Here is a 15,437-nt window from a genome sequence, read left to right on the forward strand (position 1 = left end):
CTCTCCTGTTGGATGCTTTCCTATCCCATTTAGAGTCTTATTCAACCAGCTGTGTTCCAGCCTTCGTCTTGTAAAAAGTAGCCTCCTCTGGACCCGGTGATGGGCCCTGATCTGCAGAGTTGTGGGCCCCCTATGTAATTTGAATACCGCCCCACCATGCCAAAGCATTAATTGTTGACGCGGGTCCATCACGTTTACAATTAACAAGAAGATCTTTCTTTAATCTAGGCTATATGATAAAGGATCCCACTGATGGTTACACCAACAAAATGTTTTTTTTGCCACTACAAAAGCATGATATTTTAGTGTATTGATGACAATAAATCCAATTAATTAGCTAAATAAATCATACTATTCAATAGTTTCAATACCATGTTAAGATAATGAAATGCATTCTGGGATTCATTGTGCAAATACTCTCCAAAGCGTTGTTGTTTCTGTCATTGTTTTAAGCAATAGGTGAGCTAGCTATCAAGAGACAATAGCCGGGGGGAAAAAAAGAGAGAAAGTCTTGCCTATGCCGTTCGGCCATCATTCATATATTTTTATGTACATATTCTTATTCATTCATTTACACTTGTGTGTATAAGGTAGTAGTTGTGAAATTGTTAGGTTAGATTACGTGTTAGATATTACTGCATGGTCGGAACTAGAAGCACAAGCATTTCGCTACACTCGCATTAACATCTGCTAACCATGTGTATGTGACAAATAAAATTTGATTTGATTTGCAGCCGTCATACCGCTCAGGAAGGAGACGCATTCTGTCTCCTAGAGATGAACGTACTTTGGTGCGAAAAAGGCAAATCAATCCCAGAGCAACAGCAAAGGACCTTGTGAAGATGCTGGAGGAAACAGGTACAAAAGTATCTATGTCCACAGTAAAACGAGTCCTATATTGACATAACCTGAAAGATCGCTCAACAAGAAAGACTCCACTGCTTCCAAACCACCATAAAAAAAAGCCAGACCACGGTTTGCAACTGCACATGGGAACAAAGATTGTACTTTTTGGAAAAATGTCCTCTGATCTGATGAAACAAAAATAGAACTGTTTGGCCATAATGACCATTGTTATGTTTGGAGGAAAAAGGGGGAGGCTTGCAAGCCGAAGAACACCATCCCAACCGTGAAGCACGGGAGTGGCAGCATCATGTTGTGGGGGTGCTTTGCTGCAGGAGGGACTGGTGCACTTCACAAAATAGATGGCCTCCTGAGGATGGAAAATTATGTGGATATATTGAAGCAACATCTCAAGACATCAGTCAGGAAGTAAAAGCTTGGTCGCAAATGAGTCTTCCTGTCACCCCCTGACCTGAGAGAGCCTTTTTATGTCTCTATTTTGGTTTGGTCAGGGTGTGATTTGGGTGGGCATTCTATGTTATGTTTTCTATGTTTCTTTATTTCTGTGTTTTGGCCGGGTATGTTTCTCAATCAGGGACAGCTGTCTATCGTTGTCTCTGATTGGGAATCATACTTAGGTAGCCCTTTTCCTCTCCTTTCAGTGTGGGTAGTTACCTTTGTTAGTGGCACTTAGCCCTCTAAGTGGCACAGTTGTTGTGTTGTTTTGTTGGTGACATTTTAAATGAAAGGAAAATGTACGCTCACCACGCTGCACTTTGGTCCTCTTCTTTCAACGGCCGTGACACTTCCAAATGGACAATGACCCCAAGCAGACTTCCAAAGTTGTGGCAAAATGGCTTAAGGACAACAAAGTCAATGTATTGGAGTGGCCATCACAAAGCCCTGACCTCAATCCTATAGGAAATTTGTGAGCAGAACTGAAAAAGCGTGTGCGAGCATTGAGGCCTTACAAACCTGACTCAGTTACACCAGCTCTGTTAGGAGGAATGGGCCAAAATTCGCCCAATTTATTGTGGGAAGCTTGTGGAAGGCTACCCAAAACATGTTACCCAAGTTAAACAATGCTACCAAATACTAATTGAGTGTATGTAGACTTCTGACCCACTGGGAATGTGATGAAATAAATAAAACCGGAAATAAATCATTCTCTACTATTATTCTGACATTTCACATTCTTAAAATAAAATGGTGATCCTAACTGACCTAAAACAGGGAATTATTTTACTAGGATTAAATGTTAGGAATTGTGAAAAACTGAGTTTTTAAATGTATCTGGCTAAGGTGAATGTAAACTTCCAACTTCAACTGTATATATATATTCCCTCTCCTTCAGTCATTTGAAACCTCAAATCCCCTTTTCAGGCTCTAGGGCCTGAGAGAGTCAGTAATCTGTAGCTCCTCAGATGTTAAATCTTTCAAATCCAGGATTAGCTCAGCTGCAGACACAATGTCAATCTTTCTTGACTTTTTTTCAACTTGCGCAGTGCCGTTTACCAGTATTGTTAGAAAAGCGACAAAGTCTCTCACAACCCCATCTTTAAATCAAGCCACCCCTAGTTTGGGAAACAATGCCTTAGACTGTGGATATAATATTGGCGAGGTGATATACTGTGTGTTTGTAATACATGTCCATTTGTTGTGTATAGAAATGATAAAGTGATCAATATATTTTGTGTACAAATAATGTTTAAAAAGGAAGAAAACAAAATTGAAGCGATATCGAGAATTCCTCTTCATGTAACATTCAGTGGATTGATTCTTCATATACAGTGCCTTGCGAAAGAATTCGGCCCCCTTGAACTTTGCGACCTTTTGCCACATTTCAGGCTTCAAACATAAAGATATAAAACTGTATTTTTTTGTGAAGAATCAACAACAAGTGGGACACAATCATGAAGTGGAACGACATTTATTGGATATTTCAAACTTTTTTAACAAATCAAAAACTGAAAAATTGGGCGTGCAAAATTATTCAGCCCCTTTACTTTCAGTGCAGCAAACTCTCTCCAGAAGTTCAGTGAGGATCTCTGAATGATCCAATGTTGACCTAAATGACTAATGATGATAAATACAATCCACCTGTGTGTAATCAAGTCTCCGTATAAATGCACCTGCACTGTGATAGTCTCAGAGGTCCGTTAAAAGCGCAGAGAGCATCATGAAGAACAAGGAACACACCAGGCAGGTCCGAGATACTGTTGTGAAGAAGTTTAAAGCCGGATTTGGATACAAAAATATTTCCCAAGCTTTAAACATCCCAAGGAGCACTGTGCAAGCGATAATATTGAAATGGAAGGAGTATCAGACCACTGCAAATCTACCAAGACCTGGCCGTCCCTCTAAACTTTCAGCTCATACAAGGAGAAGACTGATCAGAGATGCAGCCAAGAGGCCCATGATCACTCTGGATGACCTGCAGAGATCTACAGCTGAGGTGGGAGACTCTGTCCATAGGACAACAATCAGTCGTATATTGCACAAATCTGGCCTTTATGGAAGAGTGGCAAGAAGAAAGCCATTTCTTAAAGATATCCATAAAAAGTGTTGTTTAAAGTTTGCCACAAGCCACCTGGGAGACACACCAAACATGTGGAAGAAGGTGCTCTGGTCAGATGAAACCAAAATTGAACTTTTTGGCAACAATGCAAAACGTTATGTTTGGCGTAAAAGCAACACAGCTGAACACACCATCCCCACTGTCAAACATGGTGGTGGCAGCATCAAGGTTTGGGCCTGCTTTTCTTCAGCAGGGACAGGGAAGATGGTTAAAATTGATGGGAAGATGGATGGAGCCAAATACAGGACCATTCTGGAAGAAAACCTGATGGAGTCTGCAAAAGACCTGAGACTGGGACGGAGATTTGTCTTCCAACAAGAAAATGATCCAAAACATAAAGCAAAATCTACAATGGAATGGGTCAAAAATAAACATATCCAGGTGTTAGAATGGCCAAGTCAAAGTCCAGACCTGAATCCAATCGATAATCTGTGGAAAGAACTGAAAACTGCTGTTCACAAATGCTCTTCATCCAACCTCACTGAGCTCGAGCTGTTTTGCAAGGAGGAATGGGAAAAAATTTCAGTCTCTCGATGTGCAAAACTGATAGAGACATACCCCAAGCGACTTACAGCTGTAATCGCAGCAAAAGGTGGCGCTACAAAGTATTAACTTAAGGGGGCTGAATAATTTTGCACGTCCAATTTTTCAGTTTTTGATTTGTTAAAAAAGTTTGAAATATCCAAGAAATGTCGTTCCACTTCATGATTGTGTCCCACTTGTTGTTGATTCTTCACAAAAAAATACAGTTTTATATCTTTATGTTTGAAGTCTGAAATGTGGCAAAAGGTCGCAAAGTTCAAGGGGGCCGAATACTTTCGCAAGGCACTGTACAGCTTGACTTCCAACTGCTCCAGTCTCTTCCTGCTACTCAGTGGATTGATTCTTCATACACAGTTTGTGACTTCCAACTGCTTCAGTCTCTTCCTGCTCCTCAGTAGCGTTGGTAAATCATCGAACAAAAGCAAGAACTACGTGTTTAGTACTGTGTACTTGTCCTATAGTCAATGTAATACTACCAGAGGTACCACTAACTCTATCTGTCCCTCATTGCAGTATATATGGAGCTCTTGTTCAGCTACCAGTGAATTCATCCGTGCTGACAATGTGAAGAACAGTTCATTGCTCCTTCAGCATTGTATCTTGTCAGGACTTCACCTCTATCCAACACCAAGAAGCCATAGTGGTTCACTTCAGTTGTTCACCTCTTCTCCCAAGCCCACCCCCACCACAGTGTCCAGTTTAATCATAGTAATAGAATACAAATATATGCCATTTAGCAGACGCTCTTATCCAAAGTGACTTACATTCATGCTTGTATACATTTTACGTGTGGGTGGCCCTGTGAATCAAATCCACAATCCTGGCATTACAGGCACCATGCTCCACCAACTGAACCATCCAGTTCCTACATCCCGTATACATTATCATTAGCATGTGGCTAATGGCTAGTGCTAGTGGTACTGGCAGCCCTTGGCTATTGGATGTGACTGTGTCTTCTTCTCAGTGTGTTCTCCCCGGGTGGCTGACCAGAGCAGAGGCACACTAAAGAAGAAGATGATGCCAAGGCTGAGGGTTACACTCAGCAGTGCCGCCCCCAGTGTGTTGGTGAAGGTGATGGGCAGAGAGTACGTGAGGAGCCACGGGCGTCGCGTCGCCATGTCCTGCTCAATGGCCTCCATCTGGAAATGAGTGCCGATTATGCCGAACACGTGGAACAGTTGGTGGCTGTGACCTGCAGAGGGTGCAAAAGGACTGTGGTTAAATACCTACAGTAGTATTTGTACAGGAGAGGTAAGAAGCAGAACTCAACGAGGAGAACTGTAACTGGCCAGCAACAGAGGAACTGGCCTCCACAGCATAAGGGGGAAACAGGAAGGCACAGTGAGACCCAGAGGCAGTGATATAAAGAATACTATGTTGTTTTAATGCTACATATGTCATACCACTAATGTCAAGCCAGTGTTGATCAGTATCCACTGTATTACCACAAGTCTTGCACAATACAGTGACAAATCATTCTGAAATGAATCTAAGAAGCAGCCTTTCCAGATAGGCCATGCACTTTGACCTATGTAGTCGAAGCTGCCGGGAGCCAGGCGCTCTGGTAGGTGTGTGGCGAAGAGTAATGTGGTCAAGAAGGCCAGGGCGATGTGGGTGTGGTGGAGGGGGTTGGTGTTGTTGTCAGTGCAGCCCTCACCCACACAGAGGAAGAGCTGTCAAAACACCGTAGAATGTATTAGCCTCGAGTCACGTGAAAGGCTTCTATAGGCTCTTGTCACAGTCATACACATGGCTGTTGAACCAGAATAGAATTGTATGTACAGGATTTAAGAATTGTTCAGAAGCAGAGTTCAAGTATACTTCAATGCACACCTGCATTCCAGTGAACGGGCACACAGCGATAATTATACCATTGACAACCGAGAGAGCAGAGCCTGTTAAGACTCATTGTACCTTAGGCACAATAATCAACATCTCAGACAATACTAGCTTCAGCTCATTTCAAATCAAATCAAATGTTATTTGTCACACGCGCCAAATAAATATTACCTCACAGCGAGATGCTTACTTACAAGCCCTTAATTAACCAACAACGCAGTTTTAAGAAAATACCCCCAAAAATTCAGAGATAAGAATAATAAATAATTAAAGAGCAGCAGTAAATAACAATAGCAGGACTAAATACAGGGGATACCGGTACAGAGTCAATGTGGAGGCTATATACAGGGGGTACCGGTACAGAGTCAATGTGGAGGCTATATACAGAGGGTACCGGTACAGAGTCAATGTGGAGGCTATATACAGGGGGTACCGGAACAGAGTCAACGTGGAGGCTATATACAGGGGGTACCGGAACAGAGTCAACGTGGAGGCTATATACAGGGGTACCAGTACAGAGTCAATGTGGAGGCTATATACAGGGGGTACCGGTACAGAGTCAATGTGGAGGCTATATACAGGGGGTACCGGAACAGAGTCAATGTGGAGGCTATATACAGGGGGTACCGGAACAGAGTCAACGTGGAGGCTATATACAGGGGTACCAGTACAGAGTCAATGTGGAGGCTATATACAGGGGGTACCGGTACAGAGTCAACGTGGAGGCTATATGCAGGGGGTACTGGTACAGAGTCAATGTGGAGGCTATATACAGGGGGTACCGGAACAGAGTCAACGTGGAGGCTATATACAGGGGGTACCGGAACAGAGTCAACGTGGAGGCTATATACAGGGGGTACCGGTACAGAGTCAATGTGGAGGCTATATACAGGGGGTACCGGTACAGAGTCAATGTGGACGCTATATACAGGGGGTACCGGAACAGAGTCAACGTGGAGGCTATATACAGGGGGTACCGGAACAGAGTCAACGTGGAGGCTATATACAGGGGGTACCGGTACAGAGTCAACGTGGAGGCTATATACAGGGGGTACTAGTACAGAGTCAATGTGGAGGCTATATACAGGGGGTACCGGTACAGAGTCAACGTGGAGGCTATATACAGGGGGTACCAGTACAGAGTCAATGTGGAGGCTATATACAGGTGGTACCGGTACAGAGTCAACATGGAGGCTATATACAGGGGGTACCGGTACAGAGTCAATGTGGAGGCTATATACAGGGGGTACCGGAACAGAGTCAATGTGGAGGCTATATACAGGGGGTACCGGTACAGAGTCAATGTGGAGACTATATACAGGGGGTACCAGTACAGAGTCAATGTGGAGGCTATATACAGGGGTACCGGTACAGAGTCAACGTGGAGACTATATACAGAGGGTACCGGTACAGAGTCAACGTGGAGGCTATATACAGAGGGTACCGGTACAGAGTCAATGTGGAGGCTATATACAGGGGGTACCGGTACAGAGTCAACGTGGAGGCTATATGCAGGGGGTACTGGTACAGAGTCAATGTGGAGGCTATATACAGGGGGTACCGGAACAGAGTCAATGTGGAGGCTATATACAGGGGGTACCGGTACAGAGTCAATGTGGAGACTATATACAGGGGGTACCGGTACAGAGTCAATGTGGAGGCTATATACAGGGGGTACCGGAAGAGAGTCAATGTGGAGACTATATACAGGGGGTACTGGTACAGAGTCAATGTGGAGACTATATACAGAGGGTACCGGTACAGAGTCAATGTGGAGGCTATATACAGAGGGTACCGGTACAGAGTCAATGTGGAGGCTATATACAGGTGGTACCGGTACAGAGTCAATGTGGAGGCTATATACAGGGGGTACCGGTACAGAGTCAATATGGAGGCTATATACAGAGGGTACCGGTACAGAGTCAATGTGGAGACTATATACAGGGGGTACCGGTACAGAGTCAATGTGGAGGCTATATACAGGGGGTACCGGTACAGAGTCAATGTGGAGGCTATATACAGGGGGTACCGGTACAGAGTCAATGTGGAGGCTATATACAGGGGGTACCGGTACAGAGTCAATGTGGAGACTATATACAGGGGGTACCGGTACAGAGTCAATGTGGAGGCTATATACAGGGGGTACCGGTACAGAGTCAATGTGGAGGCTATATACAGGGGGTACCGGTACAGAGTCAATGTGGAGGCTATATACAGGGGGTACCGGTACAGAGTCAATGTCAATGTGCGGGGGCACAGGTGTTGAAGTAATTGAGGTAATTTGCACATGTAGGTAGGGTGGCTGCAGTCTTTGACAATTTAGGGCCTTCCTCGGACACCACCTGGTATAGAGGTCCTGGGTGGCAGGAAGCTTGGCCCCGGTGATGTGCTGGGCTGTATGCACTACCCTCTGTAGTGCCTTGTGGTCGAAGGCCGAGCAGTTGCCATACCAGGCAGTGATGCAACCTGTCAGGATGTTCTCGATGGTGTAGCTGTAAAACCTTTTGAGGATCTGAGGACCCATGCCAAATATTTTCAGTCTCCTGAGTGGGAATAGGTTTTGTCATGCCCTCTTCGCAACTGTCTTGGTGTGCTTGGACCGTGCTAGACTGTTGGTGATGTGGATGCCAAGGAACTTGAAGCTCTCAACCTGCTCCACTACAGCCCCATCGATGAGAATGGGGGCTGCTCGGTTCTCCTTTTCCTGTAGTCCACAAACATCTTCTTTGTCTGGATCACGTTGCGGGAGAGGTGGTTGTCCTTGCACCAAACGGTCAGGTCTCTGACCTCCTCTCTACAGGCTGTCTCATCGTTGTCGGTGTTCAGGCCTACCACTGTTGTGTCATCAGAAAACTTAATGATGATGTTGGAGTCGTGACTGGTCGTGCAGTCATGAGTGAACAGGGAGTACAGGAGGGACCTGAGCATCCACCCCTGAGGGGCCCCCATGTTGAGGATCAGCGTGGCGGATGTGTTGTTACCTACCCTTACCACCTGGGTGCGACCCGTCAGGATATCCAGGCACCAGTTGCAGAGGGAGGTGTTTAGTCCCAGGGTCCTTAGCGTAGTGATGAGCTTTGAGGGCACTATGGTGTTGAACGCTGAGCGGTAGTCAATGAATAGCATTGTCACATAGGTGTTCCTTTTGTCCAGGTGTGAAAGGACAGTGTGGAGTGCAAAAGAGATTGCATCATCTGTGGATCTGTATGCAAATTGGAGTAGGTCTAGGTTTTCTGGGATAATGGTGTTGATGTGAGCATTGACCAGAAAGGTTCATCCCTAGTCCCATGATCTGACTAAAAACGATAAAAACATCACATGTATCAAACATTGACACAGTACACTTCAATATGACAAACACTGTTATATACTTATCAACTTTTCCTCAGGCACAGTGAATTTGGTCAGGTCGCCCAAAAAGTTACATATTGCAGCTTTAAAGTCAGGCTAATAACACTTCCCTGTGGATATTTTGTCTCAGATTACCTCCTACATAAGGACAAAAATCATCAGACAACAGAACCACACTATCTACTGTGGACTTTACCTTTGTTTCATCTGTCTGTCAACACATTGGACAATAGTGCAATATTTCATGCAGAGTTTTAAGGGAGACATACAAAACGGGTCTGCTGAAACTTTTGAGGCCTACTTGGATATATCTGAGCACCTACACTGCACTGGGGCATTATCTGAGCAGACACCTGCCTACTGCTGCTTTCATCGTTCCACTTGACATTGTGCCTTCTACTTAACAATGTGCCTTGGATGTTTTTGGACTACTGCCAAACTTGAACTGCACTTGGATTTACTCTTTTTGACTCTCCGTGTCCTGGAGTAGTGCTTACCACGCTCTCGGCTTTCAACCGACCTGTACTGGAAATGTAAGGGTGCGTGCTGGTGGCAGGGAAGTCAGGCGCAGGAGATTGAACTTGGTATAAACAGAGCAGTTTAATAAGAGCTCAAAAACTCAGACAACCAAAATATACAAATAAAACATGTGGGGACAAAACCCGTGGCACACCAGAACATATCTTCCACAACGCTTACAAACAAAACAATCACGACAAGGACAATGAGGGGGAACAGAGGGTCAAATACCCAACATGTAATGAATGGGTTTGAAACCAGGTGTGATACAAGACAAGACAAAACCAAAGGAAAATGAAAAGAGGATCAGCGATGGCTAGAAGGTCGGCGACTTCAACCGCCGAACGCCGCCCGAACAATTAGAGGGACCAACATCGGCGGAAGTCGTGACAGGAAACTACATCCCCTCCCATCTCACCTGCCCTCCCCATCCTACCCCAACCTCCACTCGAGGAGAAAGAACGGCCGGACCTCCCCGGCTGTGTCACCAGCTGTCATCATCGGCAGCTCTATGGTGAGAAACACCTCGGTTCCCAGAGCAAACAAAACCCCTGTGCTATCCAGGAGCACGTGTACATGACATTACAAGGCTGCTTCTGACCATTCTATGACAGATGCCGGGAGCTGACGCTGTAATAGTCAATGTGGGGTCAAACGACATCAGGAGGGCTGGCTCGGAATTTCTGAAGATTCATTTTAAGAAACTGATTCTAGCATTGAAAGACTTCAAAAGCGTCCTGTCATTTTTGGTCCGGTACCATCGTTTGCCCTTGGTGTGAAAGATTCAGCAGGCTACTGGCATTACACATCAGGCGAAAACATTACTGTAGCTCTGTTGGAATCAGTTTTATAGATAACTTTGACACCTTCTGGAAACAGAAGATACTCTACAGGAATGACGGAGTTCATCCTAATCATCCTAATCATCTTGGCTCCTGGACTCCTGGTCTACGCATTTCAAGGCTGCGTTAAGACAATGACTTCTCAATGACCCAAGACCAGCTCAATTAATCCCTACCATTGTGACAATGAGTTGTCACAATGCTGCGTCAAATGTACATTATCCCAGGGGCATTGGCAGACACAATACCTTGGATGATACAGTGGTAATCCAGGTAGAATCAGGATGGTAGGTAGAATGGGGAATTCCCCAGGATAGCTGTTTAGGCCCCTTACTTTTTTCAATCTTTACTAATGACATACCACTGGCTTTGAGTAAAGCCTGGGGGATAGGTTTATGACAGTCATAAATACCTCTTCCCCCCTTTTCCCTTCTCTAACCTACTGAGGTTAAATTTTAAAAAAACCTTGGTTAACATAGAGATTCTGGGGACCTCAGTATGTGGGGGGAAATTAAATATATTCTGGTAATCCGAACAATTGAACATATGCGGTGGTACTTAATGAATATGATGTCAGTTCGGTTGTCATTTGAGACATTCTCATCAATGATAAAATGACAAACTCTACAGTGGAAAGTCTATACATCAGAGTTATCAGATTCACATTAAATTGTTCAATTTAAATGTTTGAATATTAAATTATTTGTGGGATGAAATGTGATTTTAGCTTCTAAAATGTGGGTTTTCATAAGTTAGGGCTGCTCACTCAGTGGCCCGCCCACGTGAAGAGACAGAGGTTGTAAACTATGACACACACCCCTTTTCTCCCTTCCCATATAAAGCCTTGACGACAACATAACTTCCTGTTCCAATGAGGTAGGATGACGATCCTATGTCAGAATGGTTCAGATAAAGCTACAGAAGAAGCCAACATCAGCATGAGCTTTGGTTGCGAATGGTATGAACTTTGAACTCTTATTCACGACAGAAGTGATACCTCCTAGCCGTTGAGTTAGCGACCGCAGCTGCAAACACAGGTTAGGAAGGAACAGACAGAGTATCCCATCTACCACACAACGACGTTACTACAATTTATTCAAGTGACCACCAGAGACATTCTTCAAAGGACAAAGTACTCGGTTTGGCAACACGGTCTTCCATCTACCACCAACCTACTGAAGCGCAGCTCAGAGAGCTAAAGATTTATTGCATTTTCCTTTTCCAAATGGGAGATAATTTAGAATGCATAAGATACTGTATTTACGATAGCACACCTTCTTCCCTTTGTTCCTCAGTCTTCCCGCTCTTTCACTCAAACCCCGCCCCTTTTCCTTTGTGTAACAAGCTGTGATATCTGTTCCGCCTGCTAGGGACGTTTTCCTATGACGTAAATAATTATCCAGGTATAATTCATTCTTTGTATATGTAATTCTGTGTGATTAGTTAGGTATTTAGTAAATAAATAATTAAACCCAATTTTGTATTGCTGATTCAACTTGTTAGCCAGGATTCTTGCAGATAACCAATAATTTACAACTTTCAGATTATGAGACTGAAGTAAGATAAGGATTAATGTTGACTGCTATTGATGTAAAATATTACTAGGTCTTTAGAGTTTATTCGGAAGGTAACAGCTCTATAAATACTATTTTGTGGTGCCCGACTCTCTAGTTAATTACATTTACATGATTAGCTCAATCAGGTGATATTATTTTATAGAATAGCATGTCATAGCAATTAATCCAGCATAGCCAAAGACACGACAACAGTGTTTGGAGGATATATTGGCAGTTTGCCGGCCCTCAACTTTGTCACTGGGCTTATAACACCCGTGCAAATATATCCTCCGAACACTTCTTGAGCATTATCACTTAATTAGAAACCCATGACCCCTTATTGAATTTGGGAATAAACTGTAGCCTGTTTCAGTGAAAGGTAAATGTTTGTACAGTATCTAGCAGGAACTCATCTTGTTTAAATATTACACAGGACACTGTGGTTTTATATTCCCATCACAAATCACATGACCACCTCCACGGCTTCAATTCAATTCCCTCACTTTCTCTCCTCACCTTTCGTACAATCATCACACAGTCAAATCAAAGTGTATTAGTTGTATACACAGATTTGCAGAAACTATTGCTGGTGCAGTGAAATGCTTGCATTTCCCTAGCTCCGACAGTGCAGCTCTGAGTTACAGTTCATATAAGGAAATCAGTCAATTTAAATGAATTCATTAGGCCCTAATCTACAGATTTCACATGACTGGGAATACAGATATGCATCTGTTGGTCACAGATACCTTAAAGTTAGTGGCGTGGATCAGAAAACCAGTCAGTATCTGGTGTGACCACCATTTGCCTCATGCAGCGTGACACATCAACTTCTCATAGAGGTGATCAGGCTGTTGGTTGTGGCCTGGGGAATGTTGTCCCAATCCTCTTCAATGGCCGTGCGAAGTTGCTGGATATTGGCGGGAACTGGAACACGCTGTCATACACATCGATCCAGAGCATCTGAAATATGCTCAATGGGTGACATGTCTGGTGAGTATGCAGGCCATGGAAGAATTGGGACATTTTCAGCTTCCAGGAATTGTGTACAGATCCTTGCTGTGCATTATCATGGTGAAATCAGAGGTGATGGTGGCGGATGAATGGCACGACAATGGACCTCAGGATCTCATCACAGTATCTGTGTATTCAAATTGGCATCGATAAAATGCAATTGTTTTCGTTGTCTGTAGCTTATGCCTGTCCATACCGTAACCCCACCTCCACCATGGGGCACTCTGTTCACAAAGTTCACATCAGCAAACCGCTAGCCCACAGACTGCCATCTGCAAGGTACAGTTGAAACCGGGATTCATCGTGAAGAGCACACTTTTTCAGCGTGTCAGTGGCCATCGAAGGGGAGCATTTTGCGCTTTCTTCACCACACTCTCTGTGTGTAGGGACCATTTCAGTTCGTCAGTGATGTGCACGCCGAGGAACTTTAAGCTTTTTACCTTCTCCACTGTGGCCCCATCGATGCATTTGTATATGCATTTATTATGGATCCCTTAAGTTCCTACCAAAGCAGCAGCTACTCTTCCTGGGGTCCAGCAAAATTAAGGCAGTTTATACATTTTTAAAACATTACAATACATTCACAGATTTCACAACACACTGTGTGCCCTCAGGTCCCTACTTCACCACTACCACATATCTACAGTACTAAATTCATGTGTATTTATAGTGCGTATGTGCCAATGTTGGAATTTCTTCACAGTCCCCGCTGTTCCATAAGGTGTTTGTGGATGGGGGGTTTTCTCTCTGCTGTCTCCGTTAGTCCTTTCGTTTTGTTGACGTAGAGGGAGAGGTTATTTTCCTGGCGCCACTCTGCCAGGTCTCTCATCTCCTCCCTGTTAAGTTTTGTTGGCGTAGAGGGAGAGGTTATTTTCCTGGCGCCACTCTGCCAGGTCTCTCATCTCCTCCCTGTTAAGTTTTGTTGACGTAGAGGGAGAGGTTGTTTTCCTGGCACCACTCTATTTACTACCTTATTCAACTAAAACCACACTTGATAGTAATTTTTTTAATTTAACTAGGCAAGTCAGTTAAGAACAAATTCTTATTTACAATGACAGCCTAGGAACAGTGTGTTAACTGCCTTGTTCAGGGGCAGAACAACAGATTTTTACTTTGTCAGCTTGGGGATTCGATCTAGGTTACTAGTCCAATGCTCTAACCACTAGGCTACATGCCGCCCCTATCCACATGTGTTTTTTGTTTGTTGTTAGCTAACTAGCACTCACATAATTGAAAAGGGAAATGCATATAGCCAAATCCAATGTTTTAGAGTTCTTCTATTATTTAAATCAGTTGACCTTATTAATTTACTACCTGCACTGCAATCTCAATATACCCGCTGGGAACACACTGGTTGAATCAACTTTGGAATAGACGTTGAATTGACTTCTATGCCCAGTGGGTAGGGTAGTCATTGCTCCATACTGTACTTGTGTGCAGAAGTACAGTATGTCTTTCCATATCTGGCATGGGTAGTTCGCCTAACAGTTGTAATATTTCACATTAAAGAACATGCACTTGGGATGTCTGAAACAGAAGTGACGAGGATTAAGACAGTGAGTAAGAGCCAGAGATCAATTAACCAAATATACATGTGAATATTAATACTCAACAGCCTGACAGCCTTTTTCGTCATACGTCGTCATACGTCATCAGAGCACATTGTACTGTCTACACTCGGTTTGTTGTTTACCTTAAAACATCTTCATTAAATCGACTTTAATCCGAACTAAAGTTTTGTTGCTAAGGATTCCATGACGCGGTTAGCCTTTACGGCTAAGTTTGTGTTCCTTTTTTGTGTGGATTCCGCGAGTGCTAGCTGGCTGTACTACAGACAGCTGTCGTCGTCGTGGGAAAACTCATTGTTATCTTTTCATAAAACAACTGGTTGCAGTAAAGAGACAATCTGGATACTAAGGAGATCCTGAGGGAAATCGACGAGTACCAGCAGCTTTACGCTATGGAGGAACAACATACTCCTTCATGGAAAGATCCGACCACCTCACAAAATAACTTTAACCTGACAAAAAAAAAAGAAAACAGATTAATCTACAGACACCGATGATTTACTTACCATTGAGGTAGAGACTAGTGCTCTGGCTGGAATCCATGCAACACTGGAAAAGTTGTATGAGGAGGTAGCAGTGCTGACGGGGAGTTTGGAGTTCAGCCAGAATGAAATTCTCAAGCTCCAAAGAGAAAACAAGACACTCACAGCCAAGGTAAAAATCCATGATTCCAACATAGAAAGTCTACTCAGGGAAATAAGGGTGATGAAAGAGTCGCTACTAGACATACAAAGTCATAGCATGCGTGAAAATCTATTTTTTTCTTGGATTCCCGAGGACGCATCTA

Source organism: Oncorhynchus clarkii, unplaced genomic scaffold (genome assembly GCF_045791955.1).
Source record: "Oncorhynchus clarkii lewisi isolate Uvic-CL-2024 unplaced genomic scaffold, UVic_Ocla_1.0 unplaced_contig_3840_pilon_pilon, whole genome shotgun sequence".
In the NCBI taxonomy this organism is placed as follows: Eukaryota; Metazoa; Chordata; class Actinopteri; order Salmoniformes; family Salmonidae; genus Oncorhynchus; species Oncorhynchus clarkii.